This window comes from Megalobrama amblycephala, linkage group LG19 (genome assembly GCF_018812025.1).
Source record: "Megalobrama amblycephala isolate DHTTF-2021 linkage group LG19, ASM1881202v1, whole genome shotgun sequence".
Taxonomy (NCBI): domain Eukaryota; kingdom Metazoa; phylum Chordata; class Actinopteri; order Cypriniformes; family Xenocyprididae; genus Megalobrama; species Megalobrama amblycephala.
Genome location: NC_063062.1, coordinates 20,520,124 through 20,535,738, shown reverse-complemented (window position 1 = coordinate 20,535,738; position 15,615 = coordinate 20,520,124). Strand labels below are relative to the sequence as shown.

Sequence of the window (15,615 nt, the reverse complement as noted above, 5' to 3'; positions counted from 1 at the left end):
CTTATTATTACTGCTTTTTTGCAGTTTTTATGCTCAATTAATGGAATAAATGGAAGCAAATTTGTCAACAGTTGACATACAGTAACAGTATAATGCTACAAACTTTTTGTGGATAGTATAACTCAGATCATTTGATCTTGGATAATTTTTTAATGAGAATTGTTTGAGATCTGGCTTTTGATTGCACACTTTGGTTTCTTGGAAAATATTAGCTCTGTTTCTGACACTGTTGATATTTTCTCCAAAAGTCTAGAGCGGACAGGTCTGCTAGGGTCTTTTAATAGATAAAAAATAGCTGGAGATTTAAGCAAAGGTCTCAGTTTTCTATCCATTTAACCTGGGAGAAGCTTCTGATATGTTTTAGAGATTTGTAATTTTCCTGTCCTATGGGTATCTTGAATGTAATCCTTTAGTCCAGAACAGCTGCACGTACGCTGAAAACACATCCTGAGTTACATTCCTGTGCTGGGCAGCAGGTGCATTAGTGCTTGTGAAGTGCCAGAACGCCCATGCTGGTGGAGATGGAGGTGCTGTTTTAATCTGGTGGCACTATGACAGCATGCTGCTTGTGCCAACTCAGAAACTGCCAGGACAAACCATATGCTGGACACACGACACATCTCTTACGTAACGGCACCATATGTCAAAAACGTTTCCATTTCCTGTGTCCTTTCTGTTCTTGTAGCCCCTCTGTAACCTTACAGAGAGACCAAGCGAGCAACCAGCAGTCTCTCTTTAGCTCCCACCTCCTGATATGTTAGCAATCTCACTGACATTCATTAATGTAAGAGTCACTGCTGAGAAAACAGCATCTCATTTTCAGCCTCAGCAATGCTATGTATGCAAACAGTGGGTCTCGTTTCTTAAAGGGATAGTTCACCCAAAAATGAAAATTACTCCATAATTTACTTACCCTCAAGCCATCCTAGGTGTATATGACTTTCTTCTTTCAGCCAAACACATTTAGAGTTATATTAAAACTACCCTGGCTCATCCAAGCTTTATAATGATTAAAGGATGAGATTTTGAAGTCCAAAAAAGTGCATCCATTGATCATAAACACACTCCACACGGTTCCGGGGGGTTAATAAACTTCTCATCCTCATCCTCCAGTCACTCCCATTATAAAGCTTGGATGAGCCATGATATTTTTAGTATAACTCTATTTGTGTTTGGCTGAAAGAAGAATCATATACACCCAGAATGGCTTGAGAGTGAGTAAATTATGAGGTAATTTTCATTTTTGGTGAACTATCCCTTTAAATATACAAGTTTGTACCTAAATGTATCCTAAATTTAGATAAACTCTTAAAAATAAAGGTTCTTTATTGGCATTGATGGTTTTGTGAAGAACCTTTAACATCCATGGGACCTTTCCATTACTCACCTTTTTTATAGTGGAAAAAGGTTCTTTAGATTATTAAGTTGTTGTTCACACAGCAGTGATAGATGCCCACCAACATGGACAATCACCAAATCACAATACATCACATTCCACGACCCAACAAGCACTGATACAACATGTTGAATCGGCGAAAACAAGCACAGACCAATGCCAACAGACGGTGAAAGGGGTAACATACTGATCCAACGAAACTGTCTGTTGCCTGTGGTCGACGTCTGTCTATTATGAAATTGTTTAAATATTTATATGCAGTAGCGTTCAGAAGTTTATAGTCTGTCAGATTCTTTTAGTTTTTGAAAGAAGTCTATTATGCTCATCAAAGCTTAACACCCCCCCCCCCCCCCCCCAAAAAAATACAGTAAAAATACAGTACTTTTTTCAATAGAAAGTTCAAAAACAGCATTTATTTAAAAAAGAAATCTTTTGTAACATTATAAATGTCTTTACTGACACTTTTGATCAATGCATCCTTTGTGAGTAAAAGTATTAATTTCTTTTAAAAAAGAAAGATTTAAAAAAAATGGTAGGATATAATCAGAGTAATTTACTAACTACTAATTACATCTTCAACAGAGTAATTAGATTACTAATTAGTAATTACCTTCTAAATCCCAAATCAACCTTGAACAGTTGAACAATACAACACTGGGTTAAAAACAAACCAAGTTGGGCTGAAAATGGTCAAACCCAGCTGGGCTTTTTGGGATAAAATGCTGGGATTTGTTGTTTTTAACTTAGCATTTTATAGAGTGAAGGATAGACATGAAAATGCTCTTTTAATTCTTTCAAATAAATAATATAAAATTGCATAAATTGTTTTTGAAATGACCAAAGTGGAGAAGGTTAAACTTTAACGTGATGTTAAATTTTCATGTTAAATTCACTAATTGTTATATAGTCTCTTCTGTATTTAATGCAATTACATCATTACACCTTAGTTAAATTACAGAAAAATTAAGAATAATCCCTTACTTAACTTTTTTCAAGGGAAAAAATAATTAAATTACAGTAATTAATTACTTAGTAATGAGTTACACCCAACACTTGATATAATACATATTTAATTTAATATTTTATAATATTTTAATATACTATTAATTATGCAAAAATGCATTTATATAGATAACTGCACATTTTCTCTCATCTAGAGTAATGCAGAGATTTTGTGTGAGAATCTTTTTCTGCACACCAAAGTATGCAACTTGTATAGGCCACATTTACCGGTGAATGAGACCCAGTGAGACTGTTGTGGTTATGCCGCAATCACTTTAGTTTACCTTTGGAGACTCACTCCCCGATAAAATCACATTTGGGTGCACAACTGTCTACAAGACCTTGAGGACTGAATAAACCTGCTTGTGACTTCAGGTTGATAACCTTTAGCAGGCTCTTGTGGGAATGTTTTGATGGCACTGTGCCTCATACAGATGTGAAATGCATTTTGACTGTGTGGCTTCAGTTCATTGGAGCTTACTAACTTCAGCCTTGCTTTGAGGTCGCAGATGATAAACGGATGAGGGCTGGAAATCTATCCCCTCTCAGGGTTGAGATCTGCTACTGAAAAAAAAAATATATATTTTTAATCTAGCATTTTTAGGGCAGATTGAGGGTAAAGTCACATCTCAAGCTCGAGATGCGATTGATACATTTGGGAAAGCCAAAGGTTAGATTGTATTCTTTTACCCAACAGCTTTTGGTCACATCATAAAGGACATGAAAATGGGTAACAGAATATTTCTTGGTAAATACTTTGATATATTTTTTATCAACTTTATACCAGTACGTTTGATATTCCTGTTTCTTAGTACTCCATACTCAAGTTGAGTATATCAAAGCTGAGTACCAGTCTATAATTAGGAAATCAACATAATCATAGACATCAAATTTTGATGAAGCGCCAGCAAGGAATTTCCAAAATAAAGCCTGAGGAGTATAACTGACATTCACAATAAGCTGTTTTCTGTTGGATTGTTCAAAGACACTTTATCTCTTTCTAGCTCTCTTACAGTGCTGTTTATCTTTCACTTTTCATCTCTGTCCTTACCTTGACATTTTTTCCTCTTCTCTCTCATTCCATTTTCTGACAGAGGAGAATGTTTATGAGGAGATCACGCTCGGTAAACATGAAGCCCCACTCATGTCCACCTGTCCTTTCCTCTGTGCTGTTCATAACTCTTGTATGATATTCAGTAGATACTGATAGGGCAGTCATAGTATCAGCATTGTAGGCTTACATATGCACACTTTGTCTTGTCCTAGTGCTCTGATATATGTGTGTTGTCTCTCTCTGGCAGAGTCCATCAAAGAAAGTGAAGAGGAAGGTGAATTCATTAATGTACAGTTCTGTGCACTACACTGGTCCTGCTGGACTCTCTGTAGGCTGCTTTAGGTCAACCAGAACCAGCGTGAGACCACAGACCACCAATAGAATAAAGATCCCTGTAGATCCAGTGCAGTAGGTTACTAGGTTTTAGCGGGAAAAGGATAGAATGATGGATGAGGTTTGGGGTGTGTGTGTGTGTGTGTGTGTGTGTGTGTTTCCAAATGTCCCTACAAATATAGTGTAACCCAAATTGTAGGAATCCTACTCTTATATAAAGGATAAAAAATTACTAAAGGCACTAATTGACGGGCCATCAGTTTATAGTAGTTATATGTGGCTCTATAGTTGTTGGTTATAAGTATAATAATATATATATATATATATATATATATATATATATATATATATATATAAATAGATTGTTATTATACTTATAACCAACGACTATAGAGCCACATATAACTACTATAAACTGATGGCCCGTTAAGTTCATTTTATTCCTCATTAATGTACACACAGCACCCCATATTGACAGAAAAACACAGAATGGTTGACATTTTTGCAGATTTATTAAAAAAGAAAAACTGAAATATCACATGGTCCTAAGTATTCAGACCCTTTGCTCAGTATTTAGTAGAAGCACCCTTTTGATCTAATACAGCCATGAGTCTTTTTGGGAAAGATGCAACAAGTTTTTCACACCTGGATTTGGGGATCCTCTGCCATTCCTCGCAGATCCTCTCCAGTTCTGTCAGGTTGGATGGTAAACGTTGGTGGACAGCCATTTTTAGGTCTCTCCAGAGATGCTCAATTGGGTTTAAGTCAGGGCTCTGGCTGGGCCATTCAAGAACAGTCACGGAGTTGTTGTGAAGCCTCTCCTTCATTATTTTAGCTGTGTGCTTAGGGTCATTGTCTTGTTGGAAGGTAAATCTTTGGCCCAGTCTGAGGTCCTGAGCACTCTGGAGAAGGTTTTCGTCCAGGATATCTCTGTACTTGGCCACATTCATCTTTCCTTCGATTGCAACCAGTCGTCCTGTCCCTGCAGCTGCCACCACCATGCTTCACTGTTGGGACTGTATTGGACAGGTGATGAGCAGTGCCTGGTTTTCTCCACACATACCGCTTAGAATTAAGGCCAAAATGTTCTATCTTGGTCTCATCAGACCAGAGAATCTTATTTCTCACCATCTTGGAGTCCTTCAGGTGTTTTTTAGCAAACTCCATGCTCCAGGCTTTCATGTGTCTTGCACTGAGGAGAGGTTTCTGTCACGCCACTCTGCCATAAAGCCCTGACTGGTGGAGGGCTGCAGTGATGGTTGACTTTCTACAACTTTCTCCCATCTCCCGACTGCATCTCTGGAGCTCAGCCACAGTGATCTTTGGGTTCTTCTTTACCTCTCTCACCAAGGCTCTTCTCCCCCAAGAGCTCAGTTTGGCCGGACGGCCAGCTCTAGGAAGGGTTTTAGTCATCCCAAACGTCTTCCATTTAAGGATTATGGAGGCCACTGTGCTCTTAGGAACCTTAAGTGCAGCAGAAATTTTTTTGTAACCTTGGCCAGATCTGTGCCGTGCCACAATTCTGTCTCTGAGCTCTTCAGGCAGTTCCTTTGACCTCATGATTCTCATTTGCTCTGACATGCACTGTGAGCTGTAAGGTCTTATATAGACAGGTGTGTGGCTTTCCTAATCAAGTCCAATCAGTATAATCTAACACAGCTGGACTCAAATGAAGGTGTAGAACCATCTCAAGGATGATCAGAAGAAATGGACAGCACCTGAGTTAAATATATGAGTGTCACAGCAAAGGGTCTGAATACTTAGGACCATGTGATATTACAGTTTTTCTTTTTTAATAAATCTGCAAAAATGTCAACAATTCTGTATTTTTCTGTCAATATGGGGTGCTGTGTGTACATTAATGAGGAAAAAAATGAACTTAAATGATTTTAGCAAATGGCTGCAATATAACAAAGAGTGAAAAATTTAAGGGGGTCTGAATACTTTCCGTACCCACTGTAAATGTATACAGTACAGGTCAGGAGTTTGGAAAAATGTATTTATAAACAAATGTTTATAAACACAACTTATGAATCCTGAAAAATATGTAAAATATTCATTCATATTAGGGGTGTGACCAGACAGTTAGCTCACGAGACGAGACACGAGATTATCATAAGAACGAGATGAGACGAGACGAGATTTTTTTCACAGTATTTTTTCAAAAGTCCTCAATGATGAAATACATGACTAGAAAAATAGTCTGCTGGTGCATTTGAAATGTTTTACTAATCATTTTGAAATCAATGTCATTTCATTTCTACTTTCTGTGTATGAAATATCATATGCAGTAAAAGACAACAATACTCAAGCACTGTAAAAGGTTCTGCCACAAACTCAACTGACTGGCTTCTCTCCTGTATGATTTCATACCTTAGAACTGTACATGATTTATGAGCTTCTACAACTTTTGACCTCCTAACTGAACTCCTTTCCACAAATTGATACAGTATAAACAATAATGAATAAAAAATTTTTCTCTTAGTCTTATTAAGTGCAAACAATAAGTGCAACCATAATCAAAGTACTTTCTCGATATTTAAAGTGCAAATACACCAAATTTTTTTCTCAAGAGATGGTTACAACTACACAGACCAGCCTAAGATAGCTTTCATATCGGGAGATATTTGCATGCATCAGGGAGCAGCTTTCAAAATGTGGGGTATTGAAATTGCAATTTACTTTCGCGATCCTGCGTACTCTGTGAATAAGGAGTGGCAGTGCTAAGTGTGAATTCTACAAGATAAGGCTTTTTTTCAGACGCTTAGGCTATGTGGTGCAACGAATCCTCTGCCATGGTCTTGTCAGTCATCTCGTCACTTACTCTCGTGAATCTGATTCCTGCTGCACTATGTACCACTCTGCAGCTCATGTTGGATTTGCTGGATGGTATTGAATCGATCGATAAATTAAATGGTTTTTATTTCTATAAAGAGCAAAACAACAGTGGAGGTGTAATGCAATATCACGAGAAAGCTTTTCACATTTTACACAAGATCTTGTCACACCCCATTTTTTTTTAATATATTTTTCAGCATTCATAACTGTGTAGGTCTTCATTTGGAATTTAATAATTAAATAAAATGTTAACACTTTACAAGAAGGTTCATTAGTTAAACATTAGTTGATGTATTAACTAACATGAACTAGCTAACTAATGTTAACTAATGATCCTTATTGTAAAGTGTTAGCAATAAAATTAACTGATGACATTGACGGAAGCATATTATTAAACCCAGAGCTAATGGGAAGTTTGTCTTGAAAGTTTATAGAGAATCATTCAAAATCAGTCGCATAATTTGTAAATAAATGAGATTTTACTGCTTGTTTTAATGACAAAAGAAAATCATTTTAGAGGAAGGGTATCTTACATTACTTTTTGACTTTTGCACCAGGAATGTGCATTAAGAAAGTAAATAGGGTCATTTTTTTTACTATGATGTTATATAAGTATTATAACTGTGTGTTATATGTGGAAAATTCCTCCTTTTTATATCCATGCTGTCATATTCAGTTCATTTTTCCCTTTTTTCCTTAATGTCATCACCAGAATCTCCCTATGTAGAGCATGAAATTAAGAAGGAGGATGGCCGTGGTTATGTGGACGATAAAGGTAATCTTACCCATGTAGCTTAGCTATTCTGTTAGAAACAGTTGGTAGAGAAGTACTCTGTATGTGTAGACTGAAACAGTCTGTTTTCATATCTGTGATAAGTTTTAAGGTTTCTAAATTTTTGAATGCTCTCCTGCATGATCTTGAATTCCCTGCTCATTTCATTCCATCGACAACAAGGTAATATTAAAATTTGTATCCCTTTGAGGTCAATCAGAATGCCTTCAGTGATTGGAATCAATTTGTTGGCATTCAAGAGAGCAAGCAGATAAATGTGATCGCCGGTCTTAAGGGTGTTGTTGTTTAACATTAGTGGGCGTTGATGCATGCAATAGTCTTACAGCGTAACAGAAACGTGGCTGTCGCATGCATGATGTCGTTAATATTCCACGAGCATTGGGAGTGTCCCACAGCCATTAATCATGTTTGTGAATGTCTAATCTGGCTGTTATTTGCAGCAATTCCATTTTCATGCCTGTCTTAAAGATTAATAAGTAGAGGTGTACGAGACTAGAGCATGCTGGGAAAACATGAGCTCACATTGATAATCTACTCTGTGACAAAGTCATTTCTGGTCCAATCAAAGATCATGTGACAGTATCATTGTTAGGGTTCAAAGTCTGTAGGACAGTTTGAGTAACGATAGCATAACCTAAATGGGAACGTAACTGTTGAGTTTCCTTTTTGAAAATGGGCTTATGGAAGGAACTGTGTCCTAGAACAATAATTCTGTTTGAACCCGAATTAAGTTGATTTGCTTCCTTGATGCTTCCTTGAAGTTGGTGCCTTAACAAGCAACGTTTCTGTATGAAGGTACTTCTTAAGGAAACTGGTTTTAGACAGTACGGTATGCAAACATTGGATTCGAATGCACCTTGATGCATTCCTACTTCTGTAAGATTAGCCAACATAACATGGAATTCGTAACCAATTTTACTTCCATAATATGATATAATATGAATGCAACAGACTTAGGGTTGCAAAATTCTGGGAATTTTCAAATCTGGAAACTTTCCATGGGAATTAACAGGAATATATGGGAATTAACGTGAATTAATGGGAATAAACAGGGAATTTGCAAAATTCCATGTTAGCCTATAACAGGGTACTTAAATGTAGTTGAAAAAAAACATCTTGCAGCATAATTTTGATTAAAACAACCAGATTTAATGCAATTTAAGTTGAATTTTTACCCTGCACATTCCTCAATCACATTCACACTATTTACTGTAGGACTATTGAGGCCACACCCCCTGCATACACTGTACATTCCTCCATAACATGCACATTTGATCAAAAATACATAAAAAACAGTAATATTGTGAAAAATAACTACAATTTAAAATAATGGTTTTCTATTTTAATATACATTAAAATATAATTTATTTCTGTGATGCAAAGCTGAATTTTCAGCATCATTACTCCAGTCTTCAGTGTCACATTATCCTTCAGAAGTCATTCTAATATGCTACTTTGATACTTTTTATACTATTTTATACTTTTTATAACCTGTGATACAGGATTCTTTGATGAATAAAAAGTTAAAGAACAGCATTTATTTAAAATAGAAATCTTTTGTAATAATATACACTACTGTTCAAAATTTTGGGGTCAGTAATTTCTTTCTTTCTTTTTTGAAAGAAATTAATACTTTTATTCAGCAAGGATGTGTGAAATTGATTTAAAAAAAGTGATAATAGGTAACACTTTACAATAAGGTTCATTAGTTAACATGAACTAATAATGAACTGCACGTATACAGCATTTATTAATTTTTGTTAATGTTAATTTCAATATTTACTAATACATTATTAAAATCTCGTTAACATTAGTTAATGCACTGTGAACTAACATGAACAAACAATGAACAACTGTATTTTCTTTAACTAACATTAACGAAGATTAGTAAATACAGTAACAAATGTATTGCTCATGGTTAGTTTGTGTTAGTTAATACATTAACTAATGTTTAACTAATGAACCTTATTGTAAAGTGTTACCAGTGATATTGTTAGAAACCATTTTTTTTTTTTTTTTTTGAGTATTTTCAATAAATGCTGTTCTTTTTGACTTTTTATTCATTCAATGAATCCTGAAAAAGTACAGGTTCCAAAACAATGCACAACTGTTTCCAACTTTGATAATAACTCAGCATATTAGAATGATTTCTAAAGGATCATGTGACACTGAAATAAATAACACATAACAATTGCTGCAATAAAAATATATTTATTTGACATATTTACTAAATTAGAATTAATTGAATGCGAAAAAGGAATAACTGTTATTTCATGTTATGATCAAACAAAATTATTATATTTATGTTTGTATATGATACATTTTATATAAATATTATAAATTTATATAAATTTCCCAAAATTTCCAATTAATTGCCAAAAATTCCTGTACATTTCTGTAAATTCCTATTAAGTTTCCAAATTGGAATATTTCCAAAATTCCCCAGGTTAAGTTCCCGTGGAAAGTTTCCGGAAATTTACTGGAAACTTTCCGCCCCTTTGCAACCCTAAACAGCATATTCAATGAGTAAAAAATTTGGGATGGGACTTGATTTTTATCTCTTGGGAATAGATTGTATTGTGATTGCTGAAGTTGTCTCTTTATTACAGGTGGGGGAGGGGGAGATTTCATTTTGATGAAATTATTAATTATTAGTAAAAAATCCCTAAGATAAACATTTGATAAACATATAATAGAGTTCACTGATAAATCATGCATCATATAACCAATGAACATAAATAATGATCTCATGCTGACTTTAATGATTGCCTTTACTCACTTTGAGAATGTAAAAATCTTTTTCTTTTTTTAACAAAAATTGAATAAAAAAGGCATTTTATAGTGTTTGATTAGCTCCTCTAACATTTCCTGTTATGTTTGTTCACCTCATTAAAGATTTCCCATCGGCCAACAGTAAAACCGTAATTCTTTTAAAGTAAAAGAAATCAATTAACTTTAATTGTGCTTCTCCACAAGTTTTGAGGCGGTTTTACTGTGTGGCAGATTTTTCCCGACAGAGCCCTATTACTTTTCGGAGGAACTTAATAGAATTGGTATTTGAAGAGGCCACTAGTTCCTAGTATTTGTTGAGAAGTTTGCATTGCTGTTTTTAGAGTGAACATTTGTAAACAGCCATTTGTCCTAGCGGCCCGCGGGCAAGGTTTAGCACTTTCCATGCCAAAAGCTCTCTCGCTTTTCACGGTCACCATGTAACTATGTTGAAGGCAGCTGGAGTTTTTTTTTTTTTTTTGGAAAACAAGAGCATCTGCCTGTCTCTTAGCAACAGGTGTCTGTGCTTCAGTATGGTATGTGCACTTGCCAAATGATGTGACATTTCGCTGTCAAAGTTAAACTCTCTGTGATATAAAAATATTTGCGTTTGGTCAGACTCTGCCAAGTCGTGTTGTGTAGACACAGTGACCTAAATAAATACCCACATAGCACTGATGCTCTGGGTGATGCATGTTCGACATGGTGTAATCACTCTCAAATGTGCCAAATATATAGAATATTATTTCATATGCAATGTATGCTTAAAAATATGTCCTAGTTCTGCATCTAAAAGCAGACAGGAAATGATTCCCCCATCTGGAGAGTTGAAATTTGATTAAAAGTGTGTCTGCATAAATACAGATGTTTGTAAGTTGGAATAGCCTTAATTTATGTTTTGAAAGGTCATAGAGCTAGTCTGTTGCAGATGAAGCTCAAATCAAGTGGCGGTTTTGGATTTATGTTTGTCTGTGTGTGTTTTTTCTAGATGTTTTATGGCGTGTGACAGTGTAATGAATGGTGGTTTTGATGTAGGTTCGTATTGTCCCATTGCAGCTGTAGGGAGCCCATCTCATCAGCTCGCTTATGGCCATAAGAGGCTTTCTGCTGACTCATGGCTGTGTATCATAAGGTCTGTGCGTTTGTGCTGAGTCACTCACAACTTTTACTAAGGTGACAGATTAGAACATATGTTACTTTATGATATAGATATACTGAGTCTGAACATCTGCACTTACATACTCACTCAAAGCTTTAGGCTATCTAGCAATTGCCTGCAAATTCACAGGCTATTAGGACATCTTAAGATTCTAAACAGGATGGATGGATGGATGGATAAACAAGCAGCTACAAAATAAACACGCACACACACACATACTTGTATATGTGGTTTACGGGGACTCTCCATAGACGTAATGGTTTTTATACTGTACAAATGGTATATTCTATCCCTCTACACTACCACCCGGGGTAGGAAAGTTCGGTCCTAGAGAGCCGCTGTCCTGCTGAGTTTAGCTCCAACCATTCAGGATTACTAAGGCTATAGGCAGATGAAGGTTTTTTTTCAGGGTTGGAGCTAAACTCTGCAGGACAGCGGCTCTCTAGGACCGAACTTGCCTACCCCTGCCCTAAACCTACCCATCACAGAAAACTGTCACAGGAAGTGTCCTCATAAACCATGTTTACGTTGTAATACCCAAGTCATTATACACATTTGTGTCCTCATAAACCATGTATACAAAAACACACACACACACATTCACCAAAACCAATAAAGTGTGGGAATATCTGTTGTTTAGCTGATTTGTTTATTCATTGATTTCTTACACTCTAAAAAATGCTGGGTTAAAAACAACCCAAGTTGGGTTGAAAATGGACAAACCCGGCGATTGGGTTGTTTTAACCCAGCGGTTGGGTTAAATGTTTGCCCAACCTGCTGGGTAGTTTTATTTAAACCAACTATTGTTTAAAAATTGCTATATGGCTAGCTTAAAATGAACCCAAAATAGTTGGGAAATTAAAAACCAGATGCAATTAGAGGCAACAATAATAGACAAAAGGTGAATGTTTATTAATAAGCTTTAGTATTTTATTAATATAAATTTAATAGTTTAATAGTTTATTAATATAAATGTATTAATAAGCAATTTAATAAATGTTTATTGTTTAATAATTATTCATTGAACATTAATAAATGTTCATTTCCAACATACTTTGGGTTAATTTTAATTAGCTCAGTTTAACAGTAATTTTTAAACAATAGTTGAGTTAAATAAAACTACCCAGCAGGTTGGGCAAACATTTAACCCTACCGCTGGGTTAAAACAACCCAATTGCTGGGTTTGTCCATTTTCAACCCAACTTGGGTTGTTTTTAAGCCAGCATTTTTTAGAGTGTAGTATGAACATCTGTGTCACTTGCTCAGAATGACTATTGCAACTTTATCAAAAAAAGCAAGCTCTAATCTGGTTGGCTGATTTTTATGTAGTATATAGTTTTATACATCTGATTTTTGTTTTAGACACTTAGTAGCAAGTACGCAAGATATCTTTAAGTACACTTGGTCTGCTTTGCACTTTAAACTGTGGTTGGATTACATCTTGGAAATGTCCAAAAGAAGCTGCACTGTGAACTACATTTATTGCTGATAGTCTTGCTTTGAGAGTTATTATAAGTGATTACATGGCATTTATCTCTGAAAATCATTTCAAATGTCAGGTTTTTTTATATCTGAGAGACTGATCAGTACAGGTGTTTGTACTCGTGTTGTGCCTACTTATAATGAGTCAAAGTTTCGCTTACATCAGCTTGTACTTGTTTGTATGTGATATCTTTGATCCCAAGGTTAATGCACCACTCTGTGCATTTTGACTTTCCTGTCACAGCTGACCACCTGTAATCTTTATCTCTCTCCTGACCTTGCCCCAAACTTTTGCCCCCCTACAATCCACACCACCTGTCACACACACACACACACACCCCTTGGCTAACACACAGTAGCCTTCTGGTTGTGGCATGTTGTATATGCACTCTTTCCTTCTCTCTTTACTCTGATTCACTCACACTTGGGTGTTTAATTAAAGGGTTAGTTCACCCAAATTTTCCGTCATTTATTACTCACCCTCGTGTCTGTAGACACCATGGAGATCCAACGCAAATACCACTCCAAGATCCAGAAAGGTAGGAATGACATCATTAAAGTACTGTGACTCCAGTGGTTTAACCTCAATTTTATGAAGCGATGCGAGTGCTTTGTTTGCAAAAAAAAAACAACACAATTTACCACTTTACTTACAAAAATATTGATCTGCAACACATTCACGAGAGCATCACAGTGCATGCATTTTGTGTTCACGTGGGAGCTGACATTGTTGCGTGAACACGCTTTGGATATTATTTTGTAAATAAAGTGGTAAATTATAGGGTTTTTTTCACAAACAAAGCACTCACGTCACTTCATAAAATTGAGTTTAAGCCACATTTAATGATGTCTTTCTTACCTTTCTGCACCTTGGAGTGGTAGTTGCATCTCTATGGAGGGACATAAAGCTCTCAGACTTCATCAAAAAGATCTTAATGTGTGTTCTGAAGATGAACAAAGGTCTTACGGATGTGTAAGGACATGAGTGTGAGTAATAAATGACAGAATTTTCATTTTTGGGTGAACTAACCCTTTAAAGGCTTCTTGTTAAAACCATCTTGTCACTTATTTTAAAGAGGCCATAGGAATATAAGCTTTTTAGGAATATAAGCATTCAACATAAAGCAACAAAAACAGCTCATTCAGAAATGTTAAATTATAAACTATTTATAGTTTATAAATAGTTTTATAAATAGTTCTAATCCTTTAAGGATTCAGATGAATTGGAACGTGATGCATGAATCCTGTGGGCTATTTTACAATACTTTTTTATTATGGTGCTATATCATCCTTTTTGAATCTTACAAGCCCCAGCATTGACTTGGTCAGGATATTCTTTAAAAAGTCACCTCTTGTGTAACACACAGAAGAAGAATAAAACTCAAAACCTAAAAAAAATAAAGTAAGGGTTAATAAATGTTGTGAAATATGAAGCAAAAGACCACAGACTTAGACACATCTCGGAATAGTTCAGAAGATAACAACAGAGATATTGTCCACTTCTCTTGTATTGTAATCTGCTATTGGTGAGTAGCTACCCTGATCTTTATTCACTCATGTTACAAATGTCAGATAATATAGATTTTAATATAAATTCTTGCGCTTTGTTCGCCCAAGCTAGCCTAGTGGTGATGAATAAATAAAGAGAAAATGTCATTTTCCATCAAAACATATAGATTAATGTGTTAAACAGCGTCTTTGACCGCATCTCATCTGCTTTTTCAGATTCTCGCAGTGCATTTTAAAACGCTGTGTCAAGTTTAACTTCTGAAAACACGTCACCTGACACCCTGCGCTCTTTTCCATGTTGTTTGCGTTTTAAAATCACAAGCGCGTTCCTTCATTTAGCTCACTGCAGTATACATAGACGTACGTACGCCTTTATGTCTATGAGACTGTAGTCGACCAGTTTTGATAAACCGTTGTTGAAAGAGCTGATAAGGTAATAATAAAAGTGTTATGCAAAATTGATAGGCTACTGTGCTTAGTAACTGTGTACACTTTTCAATGAGACCTTGTAAAGGTATAGTTTGGAGACCTTGTAAAGGTAAAATGGAAAACCTCAAAAGTAAAATGCAATAAATGCAGGGTATTGAATTTAAGTTATTGATGTACATATTTTTTTTTCTTAGCACCCCCTTTGAACTGTTAAGCCCCCCCCCCCCCCCCCCAAGAAAAAAATCCTTGAGTCGCCACTGTGAGAGTGTAGAAAACCATCAAGTAATACTAAATATTGTGTTTCATTCAAGACATTTACTAGCATTATAAATGGGTTTATGTCAGAAGTTTAGAATATGACTACTTTTACAATCCAGAACAAATTCCAGTATAATGGTGATGGTATAACAGGCAACACGAGGAGGGTCTTTCTTCCATCAACAGACACGTTAATGATGTTTGACATGATATTGCAACAGGCTTCTGGAACAGTGTTGTGTTGTTGTTTCTAAATGGTCAGAGCTCCCGAGTATCACCGCTTCATGTGAAGGCCCATTGTTCCCAAGGGCAGTCTGAACACAACAAAAAGCCATCGATCAGCAACCCATGATTGATGTTCTGATAGCTTGGGACTAATCAATAGACTGAAGCAGCATGTGGGCGTGATGGGCAGAGAGGGGCTTCCTCTGTCACTGCCTGCTGCTGACTGCAGACTTCCACCTCCACCAGAGCAACAGTCGTGACGGTGATGGAGTTCCTCCATAAACAAACTGCTGTTTGCTTATCTGAACCTGGGGAAGGCGTGCTGATGGTGAATGTGAATGAGAAACTTACTGAATGTTCAAGCAATA

The 15,615-nt window shown here is 36.0% G+C and overlaps 1 protein-coding gene across 3 annotated transcripts in view; it reads left to right on the top strand.

The window, feature by feature from the left end:
* Window positions 1–15,615, top strand: part of shank3a (SH3 and multiple ankyrin repeat domains 3a) — a 390,305-nt gene that overhangs the window by 285,672 nt on the left and 89,018 nt on the right. The gene's annotated exons all lie outside the window — the stretch shown is intronic.